General features: G+C 34.6%; 1 non-coding gene across 1 annotated transcript; it reads right to left on the bottom strand.

Annotated features, from left to right (window-relative positions):
* Positions 1–11,559: 11,559 nt before the first annotated feature.
* On the bottom strand, positions 11,560–11,683 carry LOC111560348. Its single transcript, XR_002742093.1, has one exon. It is a non-coding gene; the product is annotated as a small nucleolar RNA SNORD22 (small nucleolar RNA).
* Positions 11,684–18,010: the final 6,327 nt, after the last annotated feature.

Below are 18,010 nucleotides of genomic sequence, written 5' to 3'. Positions count from 1 at the left end.
TTTGTCACTATGTTTGTCACTGAATTTGGGGGCCTTAAATTCATTTTACCTAACACTTTTTTCAGAGTTTGGTAGAGTTTTTTTCAGAAGTGGTAATGTTAAGCAGATCTGTAACAAGATAATAGATGGCAAGCAGATAAGACTGATCCTGAGTTGGCGTTCGATACATGTTAATTTCCTTCCATGCCCCTGTTTTCTTGGCAGAGAGAAAATACCTGTAAGTCTAATGTTATATAACAGAATATAATATATTTTATAAACAGAATCTTTCAGTCACCTTTATGCTTTAGGTCACTTTGTTAAAATTCAGTATCATGTCTTCAGGAATGTTTTTTGAGATCTACCTAGGCTGATGCGTGTGTACACATATATCCACACACACCCTACAATATCATAGCATCCTCTTTACAGAAAAGTAGTACATACATTTTTATTCATCATTCTACCTAGAACTATATCTTGCACAAAACAGGCCATGACTAAATTAGTGCTGAAATTCAGCTATAATTTATGTCTATGAAAAAATCAAATTCTTTCTTGATATTCTCCTGTAGTTCAGTAAATTGAGATTATCTCAATGTTCAACCCCGTAGAGTAGAGGTATAGACTGTTAAAACACCATAAGATGTGTTGGAAGAATTAATGCTCATGTTTAAAACTTCAAATAGTGTTTACCTTGCTCGTGCTTTTATGTATTTTTGGGATAACTGTGAGCAACAATGCAATAAAGACTTTCGGCTAAATTACTAAATAGTTTGAAATATATCTATGGGTAATATCATAAATGGAAGTTCTTATATTTTTGACTCATTGCTACTAGTTGCTACTAACTGAATGAATTTCAACAGGATTGCCTAGGAGCATATAATTTTAGATACCCAGATTCTATCCCAGCTTCATCAAATCAGGGTCTCTGAATATTTGGCCCAGAAAACTACATGGTAAATAAGTTTCCGTGATAATTCAATAGCCACTCAATTGTAAGAGAATACGATAAATATAATCTAAGAAAATGCAACATATTAAGAGAAATAAAAACATTTCAAACTCTTGGCTTAAGTATATGAAGGGTCAGAATTCAGTTATATTGAGAAACTGAATTTATGCTCATATCCAATCATCTCTTTTAGAAGAAAACAACATAAACACTAAGTATTTCTCATGTGTTTTTTTTTTTTGGCTGCTTTTCAAATTCACTTGATGTTAATTAATGTGAAGCTATTTAAAAATTTTTTTTAAACTATTAATGTGATTCACAGCTTTTCTTCCAATTTCTAAAAGTATGCTGTATTTTTCCTTGATGCTTAATTTTCAGGTACTCTACAAAGAACAAAAAGAATTCTAAAAATATTAGAACTCTGCTTGCTAAACATCATCAGGCATGAAAGAACGAGTCAATGTTAAAATTCTACCTCTAGCACAGATAATTCTAGCCACGTGGAACCTTTTCTTGAATCTTCTTTCTTTTAATACTTTTGTACAAATATTACATTTTAGAAATAAGTGTTGACTTCTTCAAATGCAATATGGTAGATTCACTGAGAGTTCACTGTGTTTCTCATCAACAATTCCCTGATGCCTAGTCTAAAAACTGTCATAAATATATAAACGAACAAACAAATAAACATTTGTGGGTCAGACTGTGCTCAGAAGACACCTATATTGGTTTCTCTGGCTCTCTGCTTTATTTTCATAGTATTTAAAAGACATGTTCTTTTTTCCCCTAACTTATATAAGGTTGCAGTGGCATTTTATTTAACGTTTTGCTCATTCTGTCTTATTTTCCTTTTAGAAAATCAAAACTCGGGGTGCCTGGGTGGTTTAGTCCGTTGAGCGTCCGACTTCAGCTCAGGCCGTGATCTCGCAGTCCGTGAGTTCGAGCCCCGCGTCAGGGTCTGTGCTGACAGCTCAGAGTCTGGAGCCTGTCTCAGATTCTGTGTCTCCCTCTCTCTGACCCTCCCCCATTCATGCTCTCTCTCTGTCTCAAAAATAAAGGTTAATTTTTTTTTTTAAAAAGAAAATCAAAACTCAAAAAAAAAAAAAAAACCAACAAAGAAAACACTATTGATGTTTTAAAAGTACAATATAAAATGTTGCCTGGCCTTTTATACCTATGATATTACATGGATGCACGAACTGAAGACACATCAAGCTGTATGCTTGTGGTTAGTGCACTGTTAAGTTTAAATGGTTCAACAATTAACTACCCACTCTTACTGTTAATCAAAGCATCCCATCAATAATAAATGCTTTAAATGAATAAGTGTTTATTATTTATTTAAAAGGTGCTAATTTACAGATAATGTTGCAAATGTGAAAGTTTGTCAACCTTAAATCGTAGCTGAAAAATTCTGTTATTTAAAAATGGGGTTAGCTATTACTGCTACTGTTAAAGACAGTTTAGTCTCAAAACATAGTATTTATTAGTACTGCCCTCCATTTACAATTTAGCATCAAATTTAGAATTATATCAATAACAGTTTTGTTAGGACATTACAATTTATGTAGACATGTATGTATATTTATATATATAGGGATGTATGTAGTAACAGCAAGTTATCTGTTACTTTGACATCATTGAGCAAGAGTTAAAAATAGGAAGTCATCGGTAAAAAATGAAATAAAAAATTAATAATAAATAAAAAGTAAATAAATGAAACAAAATAAATTGTTTCATGGTTGCCTTCAAATGGACTGCAATGTGCCGAAATTCTTCTGACTTTATTCTGTACACATTCTTTGTCTATGCTTTTTTATTTCTAATTTTCTTATCCCTCTTGACCTAGTTGACAAAATGCCTCCTTCTCAATTCAGAATAAGCTATTAGCTGATAAAAAAAATAAAGTTTCCATATCACAGGATTAGGCAAAGTTTTATGCAAGATTAATTGTAGTTACTGTCATCAAATATCGCATCTGACAGGTCCCAGAGCTGGCTCTCTGAATTTAATGAGAAGGGTTCTCCAGTCTTTTATTGCAATTCATCGTGTATTCTATTTCTTTTAAAAAATATGATACCATACCTGTTGTTTCACTCTGTATGGGTTTGTTTGGATGACTAATTTATTTTTGAAGTTAAACAAAAGCTATAATGATAGAAATCAAGAATGTTTTCTATATAAAACAAATATGTCTAAAGGTAAATAAGATATAACCGTATACGTGCAATATAATGTTCTGTCCAAAACAGGAGCAACCTGAAGGCACTACAGGAGGCATTTTCCCAGGAAGAGCATTGCATGTCAGTGCAAATCAGGTCAGTTGCCAGCACAGCAGGAATTAACCTGCAGGAACCTCCCAGGCACCAGAATATTTCAGACCAGTTCAGTGTGTGTTATATGTGTTCTGTAGTTCTATATATTACCCCAGGTGGAAAGAAAAGTATTTCCTCCTCACTTCTGTAGTTTCATGAATCAGCTGGGTTCTGGTGGCAGTGATATATATATTTTTTAAGAACAAATGTAAGCCTTTTTTTTTCTTTTCTTAAAAAATATTTTCTTGAGGTAATTGTAAGTAATATCCTGGCAAATTATTATAGCAGTCTACTTTCCATACCTATTTCTCTGTGTCATTTTTTCTTTAGATTTTTTTTTCCTAGACAACACTGTAACCATATGTTACAAATACATAGCAGCACAGTACAAAGACAATAGTTGCAGGCATTTTTACATTTGTGGAGAGAGAGCTGATTATTATAAGATGGGTCATGAGAGAAATGAGAATAAAACAACCAAAAAGAAGTGACGGGGGTGGGCACGGAACAAAGTCGCCCACTGAATATTTGTTGGGTCGTTCATAGCCTTGGCACAAGGACACAATATGTGCTTAGTGTATATGGATAACTCTAACATATTTATTGTCTATTTCTGCCATAACATATTATCACAAACTTAGTGGCTTAGTAAAACACAACTTTATTATCTTACATTTGGGGAGGTCAGCAACACAAAATTGGTATCATTGGGTTAAAACCAAGGGACTGGCAGGGCTGCATTTGGGGGTGCTAGGGAAGAACCTATTTCCTTGACTTTTCTAGATTCTAGATATTCCCCCTCATTCCTTGACTTGTGGTGTCTTTTCATCTTAAAAGGAACCAGTCGCTAATGACAACAATACTCTGAATCTAACACTTCTTTCTTCGTCTTCCATATGTAAAAGGGCCTGGTGGTCACAGTGGGTCCACTCAGATAATTCAGAATATTTTCCATCTCTTAAAATTAGGCAATTGCTAAACTTAGTCAATAAGTAAGCTAAATCCCTCCTTGCGGTGTAAAATAACATATTCACAGATTGCTGGAATTAGGATAGTGATATCTTTGGGGAACAAGTATTCTACCTATTCTATCATGTCAGTAATATTAGTAACCTCTAAATGTAGTCTTTTTTTTAACGTTTATTTATTTTTGAGACAGAGAGAGACAGAGCATGAACGGGGGAGGGTCAGAGAGAGGGAGACACAGAATCTGAAATAGGCTTCAGGCTCTGAGCTGTCAGCACAGAGCCCGACGCGGGGCTCGAACTCACGGACCGTGAGATCATGACCTGAGCCAAAGTTGGCCGCTTAACCGACTGAGCCACCCAGGCACCCCTAAATGTAGTCTTATATACATATTAATTCATATAGTATCCATATAAAATCGAATACCAACAGGGCTGTGGCTTAAAATTGGCAGGCTGGTGTATGAATGTATGTCTCACCTTCTCATCCTCCAACAAGAACAATTCTCTTTGAGCTCTCAGAAGACAAAAAAGCTATAAATAAACACTGGAGACTCATTATCAGACAACAAATGCTTGGGAGACTCCTAAGGAATGCTCTAGTTATATTTTCTGAGAACTACCGGGAGTCTCACATCAAAGACCTTAGACCTTAATCTCTTTCTCCAACTCATGTATTTATCACACACTCTCATTGAAACTGCCATCAAGAAATGTGAGTTTGATCATATTGTACCTCATCTTAGTATGTATTCTAGGATTTTCATGGCTAATGCAGCTTTCAAGCTTGCTGCCACACCCCCATGTTCCTACTATGCTGTTTGTGTTCTTGTACAGTTCACGCTTTTCCAAGCCTTTTGCTGTTGTCTTGCTCAGTTTATCTGTCTTCTCCTTTACAGAGCTCATTGTTTTCCTATTAAGCACATAGGTAGTGCTTAATAAAAGAAAATAACCTTGAGAAGCCACTTTACTCTTTTATTTTTTTGTAAAAAGGAAGTCAAGTCTTTACAATGTTTACAGGTATATTTAAACCCACTTTAAGAATCATTAAAGAGGCACCTGGGTGGCTCAGCTGGTTAAGCGTCTGACCTTGGTTCAGGTCATGATCTCATGGCTTGTGGGTTTGAGCCTCATGTCAGGTTCTGTGCTCACAGCTCTGAGCCTGGAGCCTGCTTTGGATTCTATGTCTCTGGCTCTCTCTGCACCTCCCCAACTTGTGCGTTCTCTCTCTCTCAAAAATAAATAAACATTAATTTTTTTAAAAAAAAAGAATCAGTAAAAATATCAGGGTAAGAGCATCTTGGGTAATATTAACTATTAATATAGAAGAAAAATGTGGAAAAAAAGATAATTACAAAATGCTTATTCCAGTAGAGACATAATTTTCACTACATTTTTCTACATGTATGGGTGCCAATATACTACAAATAGAATACTATTTATAATAGTATTATAAATATTTAGTATATTTAGTATTTAGTATATTATTTAGTATACTAAAATTCTTATTAAAGTATACAGGTCCTAGAAAAGGTTTCAAATGAAAACTATTCTTGGTTGTGTTTTCCCCTCCTTATCCTAGAAAGGCTATATGTTCAGTCACAATTCTGAGACAGCACTATTCAGATTGCTACTTAAGAGAGAGCTGAAATACATAACTGTAGATACCTTTCAGGAAACAATTTCACTTAAATCTGTTTCTGAACAAAAGTCTTTTGATTTAGAACTTTTACTTTGTAAGGAGTGTACATATTTACTTCAAATTATATTTAAAAACTTAGTATGTGGCACTGAGAAAGAATGAAATATGGCCCTTTGTAGCAATGTGGATGGAACTGGAGAGTGTGATGCTAAGTGAAATAAACCATACAGAGAAAGACAGATACCATATGCTTTCACTCTTACGTGGATCCTGAGAAACTTAACAGAAACCCATGGGGGAGGGGAAGAAAAAAAAAAGAGGTTAGAGTGGGAGAGAGCCAAAGCATAAGAGACTCTTAAAAACTGAGAACAAACTGAGGGTTGATGGGGGGTGGGAGGGAGGGGAGGGTGGGTGATGGGAATTGAGGAGGGCACCTTTTGGGATGAGCACTGGGTGTTGTATGGAAACCAATTTGATAATGAATTTCATATATTGAAAAAAAACACACAAACTTAGGCACATCAGACCATTTGGAGAGCTTAAATTATATAAATACTTTACATAACGTACTACATATATATATATATATATTATATATATACATATATATATATACATATATATATACATATATATATGTTTCAATGAATCCTCCATGAAATGTATTTTTATTTAATAGCTTAATTCTCCTTATTATCAACAAGTATAATTTTAATCGTACATATATATATGTACATATATACATGTATATATATACATATATATATGTATATATATACATGTATATATGTACATATATATATATATGTTTCAATGAATCCTCCATGAAATGTATTTTTATTTAATAGCTTAATTCTCCTTATTATCAACAAGTATAATTTTAATCGTACATTTAAAAACTTTTAATTAAAAATATTTACTGATGAATCAACTCTTTAAAAGAGATCTCATAGAAGTCCACAAAATAATGATTAATATCTATTAATATTCTAATGTGCATGTCACAAGGAAATACCAAAAAAAATCTAGTTGTTCACTTTATGACCCAATGTACTTTTCATGTTTTTAGGTTATAATAAGTGAAAACCCTTCCCTTCATGGGATATAATTTCTCAGGTACTGACAGTCTTGAAATTATTTGAGAAATCATGACCTGTACCTTTGGCAATTATAGCTAAACCTAAGACACCTTCCTTTTACAGAAAAACAGCCTCTTTCAGATTTTATATCAGCTGATAAGAATTAGGTCAAATTATATGAAACGACAGGAATAATTTTATAAGGAGAAAAAGGATTGCTTTCATGAATCCACATCCAGACCTTGAAGTAATAAGAATTTATTAAATAAAGACAAATTTCCAATAGTATTTCATTTGGGAAAATTATATTTCAGAAATGTAATTTTCGACTATTTAATTGTCATCTCCTTTCTAGAAATCTTTCTGGGTATAAATCTATAATCCAACATAAAATGAATATATTACAGTATCTTATTAAGATCATCAAAAGAAGACTGTTCTGCATGGTGTTCTAGAACCTCGGTCAGTGCTTCTCAATGTGTTTCTTACACTTGTGAACTTTCTGTAAACTTTTAGTTACCACAATGTGACAACATGACCAGTTGCGCCAGAATATGAACTGATTACGCCACTACATATGCTTCTGGTAGACTGTGATTCTAAAGATTCTTGCAACAATATTTCGCATCACAAATGGTGCTTCTCAGTGTGGCCTTGCCACTTCCCCATTGAGCAGTCATGTCATTTTCTCCGCCCCTTAGATCTGGGCTGGCCCTGTTGATCCATTCTGAGCAACAGACAGTGGTGGATGTCATTCCCTATCACAATGGAGTCCAGGACTCAAAAAATCTGAAGCTTCAGACTTAGACTCTTGGAAGGGCCCTTCCCTGAAGCAACTGGAACACAAGAAGTCTAAAGACCCTAACACTATACCATACTGTGGGGGAACAAAAGGTCACTAAAGCCAAAGTGGTGGCAAAGAAGAGGAGATAAGAAAAGAGAAGAGGGGATAAAGGTGGAGAGGAGGGACAAAAAGGAGAGAGATGAAAAAAGATAAGGGAGGAGAGGAAAGAAGACAGTGGAGAGGAGAAGGGAAATGAGGACAGGGGAGGAGAGAGGCAAAGAGCCTGAGGGAGGGAGGTGGGGAAAAGAGAGAAGGGGATAGGGGAGGGGGAGGGGAGAAGGGGTGAGGAGAAGGGATTATCTGAATTAGAAGGGATTATCTGTTTCTCCTACCAGAACCGTAAGATCATCTATGGATCAATGTACTTTGATCAATGCCAGCACGGAGTAGGTGCTCAAAATTATCTTGTGAATGAGTAAGTGGATGAATGAATGAATGAATGAATGAATCAGTGAAGCTAATGTTAAATTTAAGAATCCTTTTTTTTTTAATTTTTGTTATTTTTTTTAACATTTATTTTTGAGACAGAGAGAGACAGAGCATGAACAGGGGAGGGGCAGGGAGAGAGGGAGACACAGAATCTGAAGCAGGCTCAAGGCTCCGAGCCATCAGCCCAGAGCCCGACGCAGGGCTCGAACTCATGGACCGCAAGATCGTGACCTGAGTTGAAGTTGGACGCTTAACTGACTGAGCTTAACTGACTGAGTTAACTGACTCACTGATTGACTTAACTGACTGAGCCACCCAGGCGCTCCAAGAATCCCTGTCTTAAATTTAGCTAATTATATTAGCTCATTCAGTTTAATAATAATGATAAAAATAAACATCTAGAAACATAGTTTTTAAAGTTAAAAATCTCATTTACATTCAGATTCTTAGGTAAGTCAGATGACGTGATTATTATTCTACAGAAGTAGAAAGTGAAAATCAGATTTTATGACATGCACAATTTCAGTCATCTAGAAAAGATATGGAACTTAACAGTTTTCCCAGCAATAACACATTAAAACCAACCAAAATCACAACAGAGAAAATCTCCCCATTTCTGAAGGACATACTCTACATTACATACTTCATTTTTATATTCTCAAAACCCCATAAGGTAAGGATTATCAGCCTCATTATTTCCCCTAATTTAGAGTGTATCATATTAATGTTCAGGTATTTTAAGTAACACTCAAATTAAACAGTGAGAAGCCAAGACTTAATCACACACTGTCTGATTCATAACCAGTTAGTCCTCTCATTCCCAGCATCCTGTTTCTAAAGTCTCTGTCATTTCCAATATGATGTCACACCTCAGCTCAATACCATCTCCAAACTCAAAGTCAGAATAAATAAGTATTGTGATAGCTCTCTTTGAGTCTAATCTCATAGCATTCTTACCAAGTGAGAGGCAATACGGCAGGGATGGAATATGTAGGCCTCCTCTCCACTTACTTAATAAATTGTGTGTTGGGGTCATATGGGGGGGATTGTGTTTCTTTGCTAGCCTTTGCTTTAAGTTTGCTTTTATGAACAACAAAGGAATCTAGTGATTTACCTGTTTTTTCTTTCCCATAATGGTAATATAAACAAAACAAAACAGCAACTGAATTTATGCAAATATTTTTTCAAAAATTTTATTTATTTTTTTTCTAAATTTTTTTTAACGTTTATTTATTTTTGAGACAGAGAGAGACAGAGCATGAACGGGGGAGGGTCAGAGAGAGGGAGACACAGAATCTGAAACAGGCTCCAGGCTCTGAGCTGTCAGCACAGAGCCTGACGCGGGGCTCGAACTCACAGATCGTGAGATCATGACCTGAGCCGAAGTTAGCCGCTCAACCGACTGAGCCACCCAGGTGCCCCAATTTTATTTATTTTTGAGGGAGAGATAGAGCATGAGTTGGGGAGAGGCAAAGACAGAGGAAGACACAGAATCTGAAGCAGGCTCCAGGCTCTGAGCTGTCAGCACAGAGCCTGACATGGGGCTCGAACTCATGGACTGTGAGATCATGACCTGAGCCAAAGTTGGGTGTTTCACCACCTCAGCCACCCAGGATCCCCTGAACTTATCCAAATATTGATTGAAACCATTTTCTCTTCTGAGTCACCAATGAAATGATGAAGGCGTCATGATTTATTTATTTGGTTAAATTCTTGGCTTCCTTTAATGTGTTCAATATTGACACTTTGATATATCTATTGAGGATATAATCTAATTTTTGAATTTCTTATTGAGGGATCTCCTAGAAACTGGATATCCCTTTCAAAATCTTTTTACTGAGCAACCAAAGGATGCTATGGCATGGTTAGTGACACATAATTTCTCTGGAGATTTTCTTTGGATCACTGCTTCTTTGGCCATTTGTTTGATTTTGTGCCCAACAGTTGAGTTGTAGAATTAGCATTTTGGGGAGACTGGGTGGCTCAGTTGGTTAGGCATCTCACTTTTGATTTTGGCTCAGGTCATAATCTCATGGTTCATGAGAATGAGCCCCATGTCCGGCTCTAAGCTGACAGCATAGAGCCTGCTTCAGATTCTCTCTCTCCCTCTCTCTCTGCCCCTTCTCTGCTTGCATATGTGCATTCTCTCTCTCCCTCTCTCTCTCTCTCTCTCTCTCTCTCTCTTTCTCTCAAAATAAATAAATAAACATAAAAAAAAAACCTTTAGAATTAGCATTCTGAAAACAAAGCTCTTTCTTGGGTATCATACTGACAGTATTGCCAGATGTATGGTAGCCGCACTGATCTCTGTCCACACCAAGTGCTATACTGAGTTTACTGCCTTCCTTCCGCTATGAGTGACAGCTGAAGTTACAGAAAAAGTACACACTCGTCATCACCATGTAAAAAGAAATTTTCCCCCTAGAAGCTATTAGGAACCTATTTTTTTTTCATTTATATTTGTCATCAGGACAATTATAATGTAAACTCTTTCCTTTCCTGGCTGCAGGACTCAAGGGATAGATATGCTAGAAATCAATATGCTATAACAAAGAGTGATTGTCATCAATAATCCCCATGGAGAAGCATCTTTATGAGCCACACCAACTTGCCAGCCTCACTGCTCATAGGGTCCCCTGTGTGCCTCTGATTTTCCTTCTAGGATTTTATTACTACTTTTGTGTTCCTAACAAGTCATGAGAAATTATTATTTCTCTAACCTAAAGCTATTCTGCTCTACACAATTTACACCACTAGAGTGATTTTTCATAATCATATTTAAAGTAATTTGTGTCATTAAGTTCATTATCAGATACAAAGATAGATAAATTAGTAACCAAATCCTTGATTTTAATATCTTCTTTCAGCAAAAATGAAAAATTACCAGAAAATTCACAGTTATTGTGTGGGAGTTGAAGTAAATGAGTAGTTGGTATTAATTTTAAAAAGATACAGATAGGTCAAACATTCAAAAAACTTATTTTATGGCAACCCATTCACACTAACCTGGGACAGTATCAGAGGTAATTTGATATCATAAAACATGTGAGACAAACTGAGAAAATAGACTGTGTATAGGTAGTTGGGGGGAGAGATGGAATAATATTACATCATAAGCCTTCAATATGTTCTTTTTTATTTGAAAGTTAAACTTCATTTGGAAAGGCTGAAATAATTATATGCTAATTTGAACAGCTAGGTTGTATGAGAAATGGCTTAAAACTTTCTTTTTGATATCCTCTGAGAGTTGGAATCCGTTATAATTGTCTTTCTTCAGATGGAAAAAAAATGTAACTGCTTTTCAACAAGTGATTATTTCTCTTTCTCTTTTTGTCTAGAAATCCTATGCTTCCTCAGACAATTCCTTTTGTAACAAACTTTCCTCCTCTCTCCAGCCAGTTCCAGTGAGTTCACCTTTACAGGATCTGGGACTAGGACAGAAGGTACATCCTTGAACATTTCTTCACTGGGACTTCAACATGTTCTTAACATTTAGACAAAAGCTAGTATATATTACTATATACATGAACATATATGTATACATACATGCATATAGACAGTAGTCATTTTTTGAAGTTTTTTCTTAAAGGTGGAACATGTTTAATTTTTTTTAACATTTATTTATTTTTCAGAGACAGAAAGAGACAGAGCATGAGCAGAGAGGGGCAGAGAGAGAAAGGGAGCACAAAATCTGAAGCAGGCTCCAGCCTCCGAGCTGTCAGCACAGAGCCAGATGCGGGGCTTGAACCCACGAACTGTGAGATCATGACCTGATCCTATACCAGCCACTTAACTGACTGAACAAACTAGGCACCCCTAGACATTACTCATTGTAATGAAGAATTAATTTTCAGTAAAAAAATAACTTAATTATTACCATATTTCATATTTATGGCTGACAATGTCATATTTATTGCTGATGCAACCCACATGGCATCTTTGTCAATAATCTAAAAATATATACCTGGGTACAGCTACTGGTATTTCAACCTTCAGGCTTGGCAGAAACTAATTCCATTATAATCTAATACTACGTCAACTCTGGCAAATATACCATTAAGCTATAATAATCACAACTGATTTACCCAATTTCAAACATAAAACTTCTACAAATATAATGTGTAGAAAATATGATTTCATGTTCTTGTCTTCACATTAAATACATCCACAAAGCCTTAAAGCATATTGAGTTATATTTAGGTTAAAGGATTAACTGTTGTTTTTCTCCTGATAAACAATATACATTGTAATTAATCTCTTCATATTCCTTGTTTTCAAAAATCTACATACCGACACCTACATACACCACAATTAACACCGACACCTACATACACCACAATTCAAAATACTGCAGTTAGAATATGATGTGTATTCATATGTTTTATATCTTCTATAGTTATACCCTCCTGTTAATTCATTATTATAAAACTTAATCATAATTACAATAAATACTTATTAATAAAACTTAATGTTTATATAAGACTGTTAAAAATACATCTTCACTCAGTACTTTAAGGATAAAATTCAACTCAAATATTCATACTTGACTGAGTTTATCTGAGCACTTATAAAATTTTTTCATTTGACCATTATACACCATTATGACATTGAAGTAAATTAAAGCATGCCATTATACATGACTCCCAGCCCCTCTCTTAAAATGGTGATCCGCTAGGCATATGTATCAAACCTTCTTCAAATATGCCATTAAAATATAGACCAAGATGTAAAATATTACATAATCAGTGTTAGCTAATAATAGCTAAGTTTGAGTGTTAATACTCTGCCAAAAACTTTTTGATTTTCTGGTATAAAAAAAACACATTTCTATGTGAGAGAAAAAGTACACCCTGAAGGTCATTAAGGTTAGGTATTAATCTGAAGTCATATAGCAAATATTCAGAGCCAAGTCTTGAACTCAAGTCTCTTTGATTCAAATCTTGTGTCTTTACTACACCACAGTCCGTTGGTAAAGAGGTTAGCAAATTTTCTGGATTACCTATTTTTTTAAGTGATGGGAAGGGACAAGCACATTCTTGAATTAAGCACTCATATCCTTAACTTTTCTGCTTTACTAACTCCTATCTTCCAAATCTAATTTTACTAAAAATTCACTCTATTGACAAGAAAAACTGGTAGCTGTGATCCAAACACGTTGTGTGAACAAAATCTTGATTGTCAATAAAAAAAAAAAAAAAAAAAAAAAAAACGGAGAAGGAAATATTTCTATTTTCCCAACCACCAACCTTCAAGCAGGAAAATAGCAAACAGGAAACACAGTTGGGAGAGTTGGGATGTATGTCTGTTTTTTAACACAAGCGTGTAACCTATTCAAAGAAAACACTCCAATTCTCTAGTTACGTCAGATAACCTGACACAAAAGAAAAACACCAAAATTCTCCCAGAACACTTGTATTACCTAGAAATCTGTTATGGGTCACATTTAAAGTAAGGTTTAGTCCAACCTAAATGACGTGAGAGTTTTGTTTTATGGAGGAGGAAGCAGAGAGCATCCGTGAAAACAGGAAACAATACTAAGGGCTTTCAGCTACTTTACATACCAAATGCTAGTACTGGATAGAGTCAGAGGAACACAACTTTCACAATGACCTACAATAGAAGCAGAAAAAATATGTACTAAAAACTGTCTGCTTGCTTAAGAAAAAAGATACAAATAGGAATGATTTGCATGAAATAATAAAAGACAGCCAAAACGAAAGGACAGTTTTTTTAGAGGCAAATCTTAACACGGAGATAACAGAAATAAGGAAAAAACTGAAGTAGAAAAACAATCCATATTCATTTGCAGGTTGTACAGGACTATTACCGGCTGGAAAAAAAGCACAACTTTTCTTTGGTTTCTTATAAAGAGCAAATGTCAGAAATTCAGAATATGAAGGAAATATATAGATAAATTAGAGAGAGGATTGATGGGGGGAGAGAACGGAAAGAGAGAAGGAGAAAGGCAAATAGAGAACAAATATGCAGTTAATCAAACTTGTTCACCAAATTGTAGACAAATTAATGAAAAACAACATGATTAGAAATGGTAGGGTATAAATTATTCCAAGGCTAAAAAACAAAACAAAAACAAAAACAAAAAATAAGTAACCTATAGTCATTGGCATTTAGTCATGGCATTACTAAAATAATTAAGTAATTTGTGCTCCCATTATGCTTTCTGGGATGGAAAAGAATTGAAGGTACAGATAGCCCTCTGGGAACTCCCATCTTCTACAGGTAATGTTGTTAACGAGATAGGTTGGATCAGTGGGACACACATTAATCCTTATGAAACTAAGAAACTAGTCAAAACCTAGGACTCAAGAAGGAAATTTCAAAGTAGTAAAGGAGTAAGTATAATGCCTGTTATAATTATGGCTTAAAAATAAGACACTGAAGGTAAGTATTCATTTCTGGAAAATAAATTGATGTTAATTAAGATTTTTTTTTAATGTTTACTTATTTGTGTGTGTGTGTGTGTGTGTGTGTGTGTGTGTGTGTGTGTGCGTGTGTGAGAGAGAGAGAGAGAGAGAGAGAGAAGAGAGAATCAGGAAGGGGCAGAGACAGAGGAAGACACAGGGTCAGGGCTCTGAGCTGTCAGCCCAGAGTCAGACATGGGGCTCAAACTCACAAGCTGTTAGATCATGACCTGAGCAGAAGTCAGATGCTTAAGTGACTGAGCCACCCAGGTTTCCCAGATGCTAATTTTTTAAAAATATCAAACTGATTGTATAAACTTGTATTACATTTATGAGCATGACTGAGAAGGGTGCTTCAAATAAAAAATAAAGAACAAATATATCAGTTGATGGAATACTACTTGGTGATCAAAAAGAATGAAATCTTGCCATTTACAACAATAAGGATGGAACTTGAGTGTATTATGCGAAGTGAAATAAGTCAGTCAGAGAAAGGCAGATATCATATGTTTTCACTCATATGTGGAACTTGAGAAACTTAACAAAAGACCATGGGGGAAGGGCAGGGGGAAAAATAGTTATAAACAGAGAGGGAGGGAGGCAAACCATAAGAGACTCTTAATACTGAGAACTGAGGGTGGATGGGTGTTGGGAGAGAGGGGAAAATAGGTGATGGGCACTAAGGAGGGCACTTGTTGGGATGAGCACTGGGTGTTGTATGTAAGCGATGAACCACAGGAACCTACCCCCCAAACCAAGACCACATTGTATGTACTGTATGTTAGCCAAATTGACAATAAATTATACTAGAAAAATAAATAAATAATTAAAACTAGGTTAAAAAAAAACTAGCTGTCAGTGAGAAATAGAACAACAACAAAAAAAGTAAATAAAATTAAAACTCAAGTGGTAAAATAGCCAGTAAATAAAATAATAAAGAAAATATATGGGGCGCCTGGGTGGCGCAGTCGGTTGTCCGACTTCAGCCAGGTCACCATCTCGCAGTCCGTGAGTTCGAGCCCCGCGTCAGGCTCTGGGCTGATGGCTCAGAGCCTGGAGCCTGTTTCCGATTCTGTGTCTCCCTCTCTCTCTGCCCCTCCCCCGTTCATGCTCTGTCTCTCTCTGTCCCAAAAATAAATAAACGTTGAAAAAAAATTAAAAAAAATAATAAAGAAAATATAGATACATATTTTAGAAAAAATAAAATTCATTTGAAAGCATTTACTAGAGAAAACAGATTATGTTTATAGAGGAAAATGTATTTGAAAAGATAATGAAATAAAATATCTTTATATAAATACACACGTATATATAATCTACAATAATCACAAATTTGCCAAGAAAATTTTATGAAATAAATCCCACTAGATTTATGTGATGTTACATTTTTTAAAACATGTAATTATTATATTATGTATATTAAAGATTAGGGTAGATACATAGATGAATCAAAATCAAACATCTCTGAAAATTTGTTAAGACATTAAACCATCACTCATCTTCAAAATATTCAAGGAAGAGCAAAGAGTAAAATATAAAGTAACAGCTTTATTTCTTTTATCTACCATCCCTAAAATAAACACAATCACCCATATATGATACATGTTTGAGCTCATTATATTAAGATATTAAAATTTTAACATTTATTTATATATACATGGATTTATTTAAATTTTTAAAAAATGGTATCTCAGAGTAAGTTTTGACCTCAATATTTTCTTTTTTTTGATTTTTAGTAATTAATTTTTTTCTAATTGCTTCTTTTAAATAGCTATGTTATGGTTTTAAAATTAGCTTTATGCTCAGAAAATGTCCATCATTCCTAGAATATTTACTTTTGGTTCTTTCTCTTAAGTTATTTATATTCATACTAAACAGCAGCACTTTGTTCCACAATTTCAAGATGGGACTTTTAAATTTCTTTCTGGATATACCGTTCATACTCTGCAATAAGAGCCCTGTGTATCCTTGATCACAGAGAACACCTGCCTATTTTATATTCGTTTTACACTAAATATTTTTTTCTTCCAATCTCATCATTTCCAGAGGGAAGCAAAATGTTCAGTTCAGGAAAGTTTATGGCATGTGTCATTATGTCAGTCCAAAGATTATTCTGCAAACAAGCAAAAAAACTAACAAAAAGACTTAGTACTCAACAGGGCATTGAAATTCTCCTTCACAGCACAGCAGCCACTGATACAAATTGAGTTTCACCCCATGGAACTGAAAAGTAGCTACTCTCAAAAAGCTTGATTTCAACATTAAAAGATGGTGGTTGTCATGGTAGGTACCATAAGGGACCCTCTTATTATTTTACTCTTGTATCATTATGCTTTAAGAGACTAAATTCATCTGGATTCTGTTTCAAACACTTGAAGAAGTCACATAATTATATGCAGCTAAAGATACATCTGAGATTTATTGAAAATACAAGAGGAGATGATAGTTCTCTAAGAAACATTAGATTCTCAGAAGAAATCTTTGTAATTAGAGATGGGTCTGATAATATGACGATTTTTTAATTTCATTGACAGGGTATATTACTCTAGTTTGTATGCTTTGTCACAGAGTTGGTTAGTTTATTTCTCTAGTGCTGAATATGAAAATATACTTTGTAAGAATTATTTTCTCTTTGCAAGAATAGCTATTAATGCAAACCAAAACATCTGGATAAATGCATGGTAGAAACACATAGGAAAAACAAACACACAAAAAAAAAATGTGAGAAGGGAAGTATAGCCTAGGAAAATACTGGAAGCTATTGGGGGAGAATTTTTAATAAATGCCATGTACAAGCTAACGTTAAAAAGTGATTTCTGATTTCTTACCCTTTGTTGACAGAAAATAAACAGATAGACTGTAGAAGGAACCAATTAATTTCTTCTTGCTTTGTCTCTAATGATACAGACCTGCTTGGGAAATAGAGCATAATGATTGGGCAGCATATTAAAATTTGTGTTACTTTTACATGAATTCTCACTATACATAGGCAAGATTCTGGTTTAGCAATCTCAAAGCAAATCAGCCCTATAATTTTCATTATAGCTAAAATCTCAATATAACAAATACAGTAAGTTTCTAAAACAAAGGTCCTTCTATTTCCTTGGTCCACAGTACTCTTAGTATTTTGATAATTTTTCAAAGCATCCATAAGCCAAAATTAATATTTAATTCTATTTAGTAGGTAGTTAAGCACACAGGCTTAACAGTAGTTGTTTCTGTCCAAAAAATGCTGTTGTTGCCTCAAAAATTAAAAATATCCCACAGCATCCCTTCAATTCAGTGCAACATACAAGGGTGCCAGTTTGGGAACCACTTAAGTAATTTTGCTTGTAAATCTTTATCTAAAATTTATTTGAAAATAAGTTAGGTTTTAA

Source organism: Felis catus, chromosome B1 (assembly GCF_018350175.1).
Source record: "Felis catus isolate Fca126 chromosome B1, F.catus_Fca126_mat1.0, whole genome shotgun sequence".
Taxonomy (NCBI): domain Eukaryota; kingdom Metazoa; phylum Chordata; class Mammalia; order Carnivora; family Felidae; genus Felis; species Felis catus.
Note: the sequence above shows the minus strand (reverse complement) of the source record. Positions and strands in the feature narration are given on the sequence as shown.